Source organism: Salmo trutta, chromosome 30, assembly GCF_901001165.1.
Source record: "Salmo trutta chromosome 30, fSalTru1.1, whole genome shotgun sequence".
Lineage (NCBI taxonomy): Eukaryota > Metazoa > Chordata > Actinopteri > Salmoniformes > Salmonidae > Salmo > Salmo trutta.
Window position 1 is genome coordinate 3,086,491 of NC_042986.1, and position 13,216 is coordinate 3,099,706.

The window sequence follows — 13,216 nt, forward strand, 5'->3', positions numbered from 1 at the left end:
CAGTCTGTGTTATCATCTGAATCTGCTATGATCAAATTAATAGTTTTTTTTGTGACCCTTTACTACTGCTTTCCAGTTTTTTTTCAGTCGTTCAAAAAATTTGTTGCCAAGTAAAATATCAACAGGTCAACGCCGTGTGTGTACAAAAAAAATCCCTCTGATTTTATTTGTGGAAAAGTACAATACAATTGGTAGCATCAAAACTTTACATTACAGATATAGAAAAGGCAAACTGGACTTATTTATTTATTTGCCACCAAATGGAAGAATACTGACTGAAGCAGAGACAGATTACCTGGACTGGTCCAATAAGGGAAAAACAAATTTTCCAATGCAGAGGGACATCTGGGAATGCTGTCTTTTTATTTTTACAGAAACGTGGCTGAAGGACAATGCACTCGACTGTGCTATTGAACCGTTCAATCCATTTTCCATTATGAATCGAACGGCGGCTTATGGTGAGAGTAAGGTGGAAGTGTATGCTTCCAGATCAACATTTCCTGGTGTACCGAAGTTGAAAACATCTCTAGCTCCTGTTAACATGACCTGGAGTTTCTGATGCTAAAATGCCAGAGCTAATATAATGGAATCAAACCGATGGAAACCATATGTTTGATCTATTTGATACTATTCTACTTCTGCTCCAGCCATTACCATGAGCCCGCCCTCCCCAATTAAGGTGCCACCAACCTCCTGTGGAACGGAGATATCCATACCATGCTGAGAGCCCGTACTGCAGCATTCAATGTGAGCGGAACGAACTCTGACTTGGAGGAGTGCGACGCATACAATGCAAGCAGGTACAAGCTCCGCAAATTCCTAAGGGATGCAAAAAGACAATACAGACTCAAACTTGAATAGATTTTTGACAATTCAGACTCTAGACTCATGTGGCAAGGACTACAGACTATCACGAACTGCAAAGGCAAATCCAGCTGTGTGGTGCCCACTGAAGTCTCCCTCAGATGAGCTTAACACGTTCTATGCTCGCTTCGAGGCAGACAATACCAAGCCATTCAGGAAGGCTCTCGCTGCTACGGTCGACCAGTGCTTACGCTATCCGAGGCTGATGTGAGAAACCAAGGTGAGATGCCCTAATGACTATCCTGCCGTCGCACTCACCCCGGTCATGAAGTGCTTTGAGAGACTTTTCATGGCCAGCATGCCAGGCACACTGGAACCACTCGAATTTGCCTACCACTCCAAAAGATCCATGGAAGATGCCATTTCCATCGCTATTCACACTGCCCTAACTAGGGCTATTGCGGTGACCGCATTACCGACACACCGGCAGTCATGAGTCATGACCCGTTGAGCCACGGTAATCTCCTTTTATGCACGCTGGACATGTGTTAGTAATACCCAACTCGCTAACGATCATCAGGTCGCTAATGGCCTGGTACTCAGGGCTCTATTGTTCCTCTAACCACTCTGACATCAATGTAAATGCAATTGAAAACCACATCAAAAACTTGTCATCAAAACAGTATGTGCTTTTAAAACTCACCTCACTGTGATGATCAATTTGAAGGAGTTCAACAACAGGTTGAAACTGAGTGGTTAACATTGGATGTTGTTTCAAAGCTTAACACAAAGAAATGGACAGCGCCTTCTGAAGTGATGATTAATTCAAAACACCCTTATGCATGTTAGAGCTTATGCCTACACATAGGCCTATGTATGACCCCCCCCCAAAAAAACGGAATTAAAATGATTGTGGTTTTATACAATACATAGCCTACTGGCATATTACCAAAGGCAGAAAAACTGAAAAAATTAAAAGGATTTAATTGAGTTAGCCTACAGTACACTATAGTGAATTTGTATTTTGAACAGCCTAGTAATAAGGCATTTTCTATTTTCATAATTAATAGACTGCCACATTAACTTTAGCTACAGAATATCTCACCACTGTGCGTACCTATCTCCTCCCCTCTTGCCTTCATTCCTTTCTACAGCCTGTTGAGAGGGGCTGTCAACAGTTTAATGAAAGATGTTTCGTTGTGAAAACATGTTACTATTGATGTTCCCGAACAGATTTCACTTTTTCCCAAATTAAGCACTGGGTAACTGCAGGAACAGGGCTGGAGAGCCCATGGCATACAGTTTGGGCGGAATATCACTTGTGCATGGCGAAATAACCGGGGTAGATTAGCCTACCCCACATGGGATATACCGGTGGGAACGTGGCCTCCATTCCTATTGAGTGCCTATGGATGACATGTCTTTTTCCTCTTGCCCCTGTTCCTGCCCATTTGATAATGGGCCATTCTAAATCTAAACAAAGTTTACATATTAGTAAAGACAAGATTAAATTGAGAATATTCTGTGTGAAATAATGATAGCTGGAGAGAACAGCATGTCAAGGAACAGAGCACAAGCTTATATTGCGACTTTCTCAAATCATTAATAGCTTATAGTTGCATCATGCAGCCCATAAGTCTTTTGATTTCTAAGGCATATTCTAAGGTTTGTATCATTAACAACTAAAGTTGCCAAATTACAAAAAAATGCATATAGGACTTGTTTCAAATGCTAACTTTTACACTCAACATAGCCACTTCATATGCACACCAATGGCGTTTTGAGCCCCACCTGTTTAGCTAAAAAAGAAATATACAGTTGAAGTCGGAAGTTTACATACACCTTACAGGCTGACTGCTCGCGTCACAAAATAAATGTAGAAATCCATGTTTTTCAATTATTGCACCCACACTGCTCGCGCGCGCCAACGAGCGTCTTCGTTGCCAAGGGCTGAATAGAAGTAATTCCTATTTGACGCACATCTCGCTGCAAGTCCTGCCTCTCCCATCTCATTGGTTTATAGAAGCAGGTACCCACGTGGGAAAGACAAACTGTTTTGCCGGTCGTCATGGTAATACTATGAAAGTTTAGATGCCAATCACCATGTAAGTTCAAAGATGAAAAAGCCTGGGAGGAGAGATGACTAGAAACAATTCGGTTGACCGTTTTGTGGATTGTCGGAGTAGAGGACCTTGTGCATTTCAGGTAAAATAACAACTCAATGTTTATATCCCAGGACAAATTAGCTAGCAACAGCAAGCTAGTGTAGTAGAGTGATGTTGTTCCCCTAGATTATGCACCAAGTTGCACGCAAGGACAGTTCAAGTAGGCCAGGGCAAGAGGGGATGTTAATAAGTTAATAACAATAATAATAATTCAATGTGTTTTCTTTATTTAATTACAGCAGCATAGTTAATGTTATTTTTCAGTGTACAAACATTTTTTGATATCTATATTGTAAATACACCTAATTGTAAAAGTTTGTATATTTTGGTTTGGTCCATCGCGGGTTATCCGTACTTGCGGACCCTGTTATCGTTCTCTTTTGCCGGACCTTCAGCTAGCAAGGTGCCCGAGAGCTGTGACTGCACCGAGGGCTAACCTATTGTGTGTTGTCTCTTCGTGTGCAGGACCAATAAACATGATTCAACCATCATAATTCCAGTTGTGGCAGTGTCCTGATTAAAAGTACACAACGCAGAACGAACCACGCTACAAACTGGTGCCGTGACCTGCCGACTGGTCAGCTCGAGCCGACCCCCAGGAGCTGTGCATGTGGCTGAGGCGCACGACCTGCGCATGCGCATTTGTTGATGGTTTGCTGTAAGCTAAGATATACTGTAAACAGTGAATGTGAATGTAGCATATTCATTTGATACAGGTATTCGTGCTTATTTGTATGTTTTTGATGAATTTGTATATTGCATTTTTTTTTGTATTTGATTGCAGTAAATTACCTTGTATTTTAGTGCCCTGTTGAGCCATGGTAGATTCTCAAGTCCATAGATTGAGTTATGCTGGGGATTTTAGTGTGGGTAGAGGGAGGGGTGTACTTGCATTTACACCAAGTGTACAGTCAGCTCCTGGGAGTAGAGCGTTTGCTAGTCCTGAGTTTGCAAGCGCTGGGAGGGGTAGGCTGTTTGTTCCACCTGACCAGGGTATCCCACCTCTGTCTTTTGATGTACCATCATCCACAGTCCTCAGTGATAATGGGACGCCTCCGAGTCAGCTTAGTGACATTATTAAGCAGATTGGTTCAGAGATAGGTGAATCCATCAGAGCGAGTTTACTGCAGTCTGGGGTTTCAAGTCTTTCTCCTGCCTGTCCCCCTCACCAACCCCAGCAGGTTCCCCTGCCTGAGCAGTGTGGGTCAACCTTTATTGATGCGTCCAAGCTGAATCTGGTTGTGAAGTCCGATGTTAGTCCTCCACCTTTCTTTAGGGGTGATGGCTCAGATAAGTACTCTGTCCTGGAGTGGGAGGAGTTAATGGGAGTCTACTTAGAGAAGAGGGGTTACACTGGGTCTGAGAATGTTGGGGAGGTGATGTCTAGGCTCATGGGGAGGGCACGGGATGTGACCAAAGTCTGGATGCGTAACAACCCTGTTGTCACAGATGTTAAGGCGGTGTTCAGTGTTCTCAAGCAACACTTTGGGGATACTGTCTGCTCAGGTATGCCATTAGCTGATTTCTATTCAATCAAACCATATGCTAATGAGGGTCCAATAGATTTCTGGATTAGGCTTAACAAAGCTGCAGAGGCAGCCAAACAGTACCTTGTGAGTGAGGGCAGGACCCTACCCAATGAGTGCTCAGAGTTGGCAGTCATGTTTGTACGCAACTGTCCTGATAGAGAGTTGGCCCAAGTGTTCAAGAGCAAACCCATTCGTGACTGGACAGCCAGTGAGGTACAGGATCAGTTGGATGAACTGTTAAGGGAACGTAAAGCATGTAGAACATAACTTTCACAGCAGGTGGCTGCCGTCTTTGACTCCCCACAGGAGGGAGTGGGTCCTGTGAACAGACCTAAGGTGTCATCCTTTTCTCAATGTGGCCGTGAACCAGACCAGGCACCATCTATATCTGAGGGTGAGACATTAGAGAAGGTTTTGACTTTGTTAGAGAAGGCTCTGGTCAGCAATACTCAGTCTGTGAACAGAGGGCCCCGTAAACAGTTCCACAAACGTCAGCGTGAGTGCGCCGTCTGTGGAAGCACTAATCACTGGACCAAAGCTCACTGTCAGATGCACCAGCTGTGCTTCAAGTGCTTCTCTCCGGGCCACATTAGCTTTGACTGTAGTGAGGCTGGGCAGCGACAGAACCCTGGATGTGGACAGACTGGCAGGTCTCAGGAAAACTAGAATGCCTCCATTCTGAGGAGGGCAATGTGGGGCAGTCTTATTTTTCCTCCACTGATGATGATGATATCCAATCTGTTTGTTCTTACTTTTGTGAGTCAGTACCCAAGAACAACACAGTCATTTTTCAGAACACAATGAGAATTACGCAGAATGACAGTTTGTTTTACACCTCCGTGCTAGTACAGGATAAAGTTGAGCTGAAGGGGATGTTAGATAGTGGGTCCATGGCTACTACTCTGCGCGCAGATATTGTACCTCGGTTGAGGGAGGCAGGAGTGGTAGAGGGGAACTTTCTAGCTCCTTCAGATATTATCCTGGTGGGTTGTGGTGGGAAGCAAACTAGCCCAGTGGGCATGTGTGATTTAAAAATTCAGCTTTATGGTTTCAGCTATGTAGTCCCAGTGCTTATTGTAGATGGGCAGGTTGATGAACTCATTGTGGGCACTAATGTGTTGAAGTCTTTGATTAGACAGTTCAAATCAAATGACAGCTACTGGCGGGTGGTGGGTACACCAGGTTCCTCTAGCCAGTGCGATGACAGCCACTTCCTGCGTCTCCTGTCAAATCTGGAGAGATGGAGAGGAGACTCTATCCCAGATAAAGTAGGCACCATTAAGTTGAAGAGAGCAGTAACACTCCAACCCATGAGTGAGCATCTGGTGTGGGGCCGCCTACCCCCAAAGACAAAACTCTCTGTGGGCAGTACTGTTGTTGTCGAGCCCAGCACGTCTCGTTGTGTGAATCGACACATACTAGTGGGGAGAGTAGTTACGCCTCTGTGGGGGGATGGATGGCTACCTGTGAAGATAGTGAATCCAACAACATCACCAGTTACCCTGAGACGTAATGCTAAAGTGGCGGATGTGTATCCTTGCATTGCATTAGAGGATTTTGATGATGTCAAGCAGCAAGCAGCTTACCAGAACGTGGCTAAAGTTCAATGTGACAGCTCACACGGCAGTCTGACAGCTAAGAGTTCAGTTGGTGGCAGTGTAGTTCATGGCAACAGTACACTGAGCAATCTTGGACTTCAAGGCCTGTCTGTTGAGGAGTGTCCAGTTTCACAGTTCTGGAAGGATAAACTTGTCAATTTAATTGGGAAGTATGACACAGTGTTCTCTAGACATAGCCTAGATTGTGGTGAGGCAAAGGGGTTCTGCCATCGCATACGGCTGACTGATGACCGCCCATTTCGATTACCTTATCGTAGGCTTTCTCCAGCTCATTACCAAAAACTCAGGGAAACACTGGATGATATGGAGGAAAAGGAAATTGTCAGAAAATCAAGCAGTGAGTATGCCTCACCATTGGTGCTGGTATGGAAAAAGAATGGGGACTTGCGCCTATGTACTGACTTTAGGTGGTTAAATGCCCGCACTGTAAAGGACGCTCATCCCCTGCCTCATCAGGCTGATGTACTGGCCGCGCTGGGAGGTAATGCCTTCTTCAGCACAATGGACTTGACGTCAGGGTATTATAACGTGCCACTGCATGAAGAGGACAGGAAATACACGGCCTTTTCCTCTCCTTTAGGCCTGCACGAGTACAATCGGTTGCCTCAGGGCCTCTGCAACAGCCCGGCTACATTTATGAGAATGATGCTGACCATTTTTGGTGACCAAAACTTTCTAAGTCTCCTTTGTTATTTGGATGATCTGATGGTTTTTGCTAAGACTGAGGAAGAGAGTCTGCAGAGACTTGAGATGGTTTTTCAGCGGTTGCAGGAGCACAATCTTAAACTGTCTCCGTCTAAGTGCAAGTTTTTGAGGAGGTCTGTTAAGTTTTTGGGTCACATCATTTCTCAGGAGGGTGTAGCCACTGACCCTGCTAAAGTTCAAACTATTTTGAACGTGACTGAGAGCGAGATGATGGAAGCTGATGGTGTCACTCCGTCTCCTAGCAAAATCCGTTCTTTTCTTGGTATGGTAGTATACTATCAGCACTACATTGAGAATTGTTCCATGGTTGCTAGGCCATTGTTTCAGCTAACTACAGGTCAGAAGAAGCCTAGGAGAGGCAAGGGTGGGAGGAGGCCTGGTCCCTCTCGCAGGCTCACTGCTGCAGACTGGACTGCCGAATGTCAACTCGCTTTTGAAGCTTTGAAATCAGCACTAGTTGACCAGGCACTGCTGGCTCATCCAGATTTTTCTCAGCCATTTTTACTTTCTGTGGATGCATCTACTAGTGGTTTGGGAGCTGTACTATCCCAAGTGCAAGATGGAACGGCAATAGCCAGGCCAATAGCTTTTGCTAGTAAATCTCTTAATCATGCACAATCCAAGTATCCTGCTCACCGGCTGGAATTTCTAGCCATGAAATGGGCCATTCATGATAAATTCAGCCATTGGCTGCGAGGGCATAAGTTTACTGTGTGGACCGACAACAATCCACTCAAATATATTCTTACAAAGCCGAGACTTGATGCATGCGAGCAGAGATGGGTTGCAAAGCTGGCACCCTTTGACTTTGATATCCAGTACATACCAGGTCCCAAGAATGTCGTTGCTGATGCTTTGAGCAGAGAGCCATTTGTCCGCTCCACAGTTCTGCACCGACTGACAAGAATTCCATATGATGTCCTGCTGGAGGAAGCCAGAGGTCTTCGAGTGGATGATGTTCAAGACATGTTCCGCCTCTCCTGTGAACAGCCCGAGGCTGGCTGTGGAACGTCTATGGCTCCTGGGAGTGAGTTAAGTAGAGCTGGAGACGATGTCAGTGGGTTGGTTTCCTGTGAAGAGGTGTCTGCTGTCCTCCATGCTCACCGCCGATGGGATGATGGTGCCACGGTGAGGGCCATTTCACATGCGCAGCACCTTGAGAAGTTGATGTCCATGGGTCAGAGCCCTTTACCTGTCTTTACACACAAGGAGCTGTATGATAACCAGTCACTGGATCCTGTCATCAGCAGAGTCATGTTCTTTGTAGATAGAGGCCGGCGCCCATCTAGGAGAGAGCGAGTCCTTGAAGCTAATGAAACAGTTTATACTCTAAGACAGTGGGGAAAACTCACCACGCGGTTAGGGATTCTGTATCGTGTCTCAAAACACCCAGTGAGTAAGAAGAAAATATTCCAGTATGTTGTACCTGTGTCTTTGAGGGGCCTTGTGTTGAAGGGAGTTCATGATGATGCTGGTCATCAGGGTCAGCAGCGCACATTGTGGCTTACGAGACAGCGGTTTTACTGGAACTCTATGGAAAAGGATGTCAAGGAATACGTGGCCCACTGTAAGAGATGCGTGTTGAGTAAAGCACCTGAGCCTGAAGCAAGAGCTCCACTTGTCTCCATTGTGACAACGGCACCTTTGGAACTTGTGTGTATTGATTTCTGGACTGCAGAAGATTCAAACAACAAGTCTATTGATGTGTTAGTAGTGACTGATCACTTTACTAAGCTGGCATGTGCGTATCCGTGTCCAAACCAGTCTGCTAAGACTGTGGCTCGTGTTCTCTGGAATAATTTCTTCTGCGTTTATGGGTTCGCTGATTGTATCCATTCTGACAGGGGTGCTAACTTTGAAAGTTCACTTATTGCAGAATTACTTCAGTTATCTGGTGTTGGAAAGTCCCACACCACACCTTATCATCCCATGGGGAACGGTCAAGCAGAACGGCTAAATCGCACGCTGGGTGGGATGATTAGAGCTCTGCCAGCTAGGTCCAAGGCTAAATGGCCTCAGATGTTGAACACATTGACATTCTCCTATAACTGCACTGTTCACGAGACTACTGGGTTTCCACCCTTCTTCTTGATGTTTGGACGCACCCCTAGGTTGCCAGTAGATGTTATGTTTGAAAGTGTACTGTTGGATGGGGACACGGTCGATGTGGATAAGTATGTCCAGTCTTTGGGTGAGGATCTGAGAGAAGCCATGACATTGGCTCAGCAGCATGCAAGTAAGCAACAAAAGAGACAAGCCGAGGTCTACAACAGACGGTCGAAGGGTCATTCGGTAGAGAAGGGAGACAGAGTTCTACTTGCTAACAAGGGAGAGAGGGGCAAGAAGAAACTGGCTGATCGCTGGGACAGTGCGGTGTACATAGTTGTTGCGAAGAACAGCTCACTGAACACATATCGTATACAGCACCCTACCACTGGGCGCATCAAGACGGTGCATAGGAACCTGATTATGCCAGTCAACTTTCTGCCTTTGCCTTCATGGGAGGAACCTGAGAGTCACGGATATCTATCGAGTGGTGACGTGTTCTCTGAGATGTCTGCAGCGTCCAGCAAAATGGATGGGAGTGACGCAAGGACTGTCCACTGGGTAGCAAGCCTTCCTGAGTCTTCTGGGAGGATATTCCAAGAAGATGGTGTAGTCCCAGTTGATGGAAGTGAAGTGGAACGGCCATATGACGTCCCCTTGAGTGAGGTGTACTCAGTAGAAGTGGACCAGAGAGAGATTCCCAAAGCCTACAAGAGTTCTGATGGCGAAACTCCATTCAGTGGGGATGGTGCTGTGACAGATGTTAACTTGGTTGAAGATGCTTTGTCAGTGTGGTCTGTGGCAATCTACCAGGATTCTGATCAGTCGTCTGACGCTACTAGTGTTGAGTCTGTAACTGAAAGTGTGCTGGCTCCGGATAGGCCGAGTTGTAGTATTCCCCAACCTGAGGTTAGACCTCTGAGCACGGTTAGTGCTGTCCGTGACATTCCTGCTAGGTTTTTGGGTGAGGGTGTTCGGACTAGACTAGGTAGATTTATTAAGCCAGTGAATAGGTTAATCCAAACTATGTTTACACAGGAAATGAAACCGTTCTTGGTTTCTCAGTGACGGTAGGATATTGTCTACCTTTTCATTTTTTTGTGTGTATATGGTAACCTAACTGGGTCTTAGAGTGATTGGTGGGTTGGTCTAATATTTTTGACAATTCATGTAACTTTGTGTGTAGTTCATCAGCATAAAATGTATTTGGCATTTTTTTGTATACGGTTGAATAAGGGATTAGCTACCTCTTATTTTTCCTAATCCTTCGCGGGATAGCTTTCCAGCTGATCGACCATTTGTGGGTCTAGACTTAAGGGACTACACTGGGTTACTCCGTCGCTCTGTGGGTCTGAATTTTTTTTTCTTTCTTTGCTTTGTTACCTTCGAGGTAATGTGTTTTGTGCCTATAATCTAGTGTAAAACAGTGGGGGTGAATGTAGTTGAGTGATGTTGTTCCCCTAGATTATGCACCAAGTTGCACGCAAGGACAGTTCAAGTAGGCCAGGGCAAGAGGGGATGTTAATAAGTTAATAACAATAATAATAATTCAATGTGTTTTCTTTATTTAATTACAGCAGCATAGTTAATGTTATTTTTCAGTGTACAAACATTTTTTGATATCTATATTGTAAATACACCTAATTGTAAAAGTTTGTATATTTTGGTTTGGTCCATCGCGGGTTATCCGTACTTGCGGACCCTGTTATCGTTCTCTTTTGCCGGACCTTCAGCTAGCAAGGTGCCCGAGAGCTGTGACTGCACCGAGGGCTAACCTATTGTGTGTTGTCTCTTCGTGTGCAGGACCAATAAACATGATTCAACCATCATAATTCCAGTTGTGGCAGTGTCCTGATTAAAAGTACACAACGCAGAACGAACCACGCTACACTAGCTAAATAGGACAAATTAGCTAGCAAGTGCAAGCTAAATTTCCATAAATATTTAATGCTTTTCAACCTGTCCCCAAATGAATGTAATTGGTTCAGAGTTTGTATTGATATTTTAACCTGTGTCGTGATCGCGTTTGGTGTAGGGGGACAAAATATATTTATGCACGATGGCGCACGCGTGCAGCCGATTTGGGTTCTGTGTTAGCCAACTACATTTAAACTCCAGTTTTTCACAATTCCTGACATTTAATCTTAGTAAAATTCCCTGTCTTAGGTCAGATCAAATTATATTTATTTATATTGCCCTTCTTACATCAGCTGATATCTCAAAGTGCTGTACAGTAACCCAGCCTAAAACCCCAAACAGCAAGCAATGCAGGTGTAGAAGCACAGTTGAAACTGGAGCAGCAGCACGGCCAGGTGGACTGGGGACAGCAAGGAGTCATCATGCCAGGTAGTCCTGAGGCATGGTCCTAGGGCTCAGGTCCCCCTAGAAAGAATTAGAGAGCGCATACTTAAATTCACACAGGACTGGAGAAATACTCCAGATATAACAGGCTGACCCTAGCCCCCCGACACAAACTACTGCAGCATAAATACTGGAGGCTGAGACGGGAGGGATCAGGAGACACTGTGGCCCCATCTGATGATACCCCCAGACAGTGCCTAACAGGCAGGATATAACCCCACCCACTTTGCCAAAGCACAGCCCCCACACCACTGTATATAGCCTTGCTACTCTTATTTTCAAATGTCTTTTTACTGTTTTATTTCTTTACTTACCTACACACACACACACACACACACACACACACACACCTTTCGCACTATTGGTTAGAGCCTGTAAGTAAGCATTTCACTGTAAGGTCTACACCTGTTGTATTCGGCAGATGTGACAAACATTGATTTGACTAGAGGGATATCTTCAACCACCAACTTACCATCCTGAGACGAGACAGAGTATAGCCTTCAAAGATCTCCGCCACGGCACAACCCAAGGGGGGCGCCAACCCAGACAGGAAGACCACGTCAGTGACTCAACCCACTCAAGTGACGCACCCCTCCTAGGGACGGCATGGAAGAGCACTAGTAAGCCAGTGACTCGGCCCCTGTAATAGGGTTAGAGGCAGAGAATCCCAGTAGAGAGAGGGGAACTGGCTAGGCAGAGACAGCAAGGGCGGTTCGTTGCTCCAGTGCCTTTCTGTTCACCTTCACACTCCTGGGCCAGACTACACTCAATCATAGGACCTACTGAAGAGATGAGTCTTCAAGACAAAGGTTGAGACCGAGTCTGTCTCTCTCACATATGTAGGCAAACCATTCCATAAAAATTGAGCTCTATAGGAGAATAATATTAGATAATTATTTCAGCTTTTTCTTTCATCATATTCCCAGTGGGTCAGGAGTTTACATACACTCAATTAGTATTTGGTAGCATTGCCTTTAATTGTTCAACTTGGGTCAAACTTTTCAGGTAGCCTTCCACAAGCTTCCCACAATAAGTTGGGTGAATTTTGGCCCATTCCTCCTTTGTGATGGCCACTCCAATACCTTGACTTTGTTGTCCTTAAGCCATTTTGCCACAACTTTGGAAGTATGCTTGCGGTCGTCCATTTGGAAGACCCATTTGCGACCAAGCTTTAACTTCTTGACTGATGTCTTGATCTTGCTTCAATATATCCACATGATTTTCCTACCTCATGATGTCATCTATTTTGTGAAGTGCACCAGTCCCTCCTGCAGCAAAGCACCCCCACAACATGATGCTGCCACCCCCGTGCTTCATGGTTTGGATGGTGTTCTTCGGGCTTGCAAGCCTCCCCCTTTTTCCTCCAAACAAAACGATGGTCATTATGGCCAAACAGTTCTATTTTTGTTTCATCAGAGGACATTTCTCCAAAAAGTACGATCTTTGTCCCCATGTGCATTGCAAACCGTAGTCTGGCTTTTTTATGGCGGTCTTGGAGCAGTGACTTCTTCCTTGCTGAGTGGCCTTTCCGGTTATGTCGATATAGGACTCGATTTACTGTGGATATAGATACTTGTGTACCTGTTTCCTCCAGCATCTTCACAAGGTGCTTTTGCTGTTGTTCTGGGATTGATTTTCACTTTTCACACAAGTACGTTCATCTCTAGGAGACAGATTGCGTCTCCTTCCTGAGCGGTATGCTGGCTGCGTGGTCCCATGGTGTTTATACTTGTGTACTATTGTTTGTACAGATGAACGTGGTACCTTCAGGCATTTGGAAATTGCTCCCAAGGATGAACCAGACTTGTGGAGATCAACACATTTCTTTGAGATCTTGGCTGATTTCTTTTGATTTTGCCATGATGTCAAGCAAAGAGTTACTGAGTTTGAAGGTAGGCCTTGAAATGCATCCACAAGTGCACCTCCAATTGACTCAAATGATGTCAATTAGCCTATCAGACGCTTCTAAAGCCATGATGTCATTTTC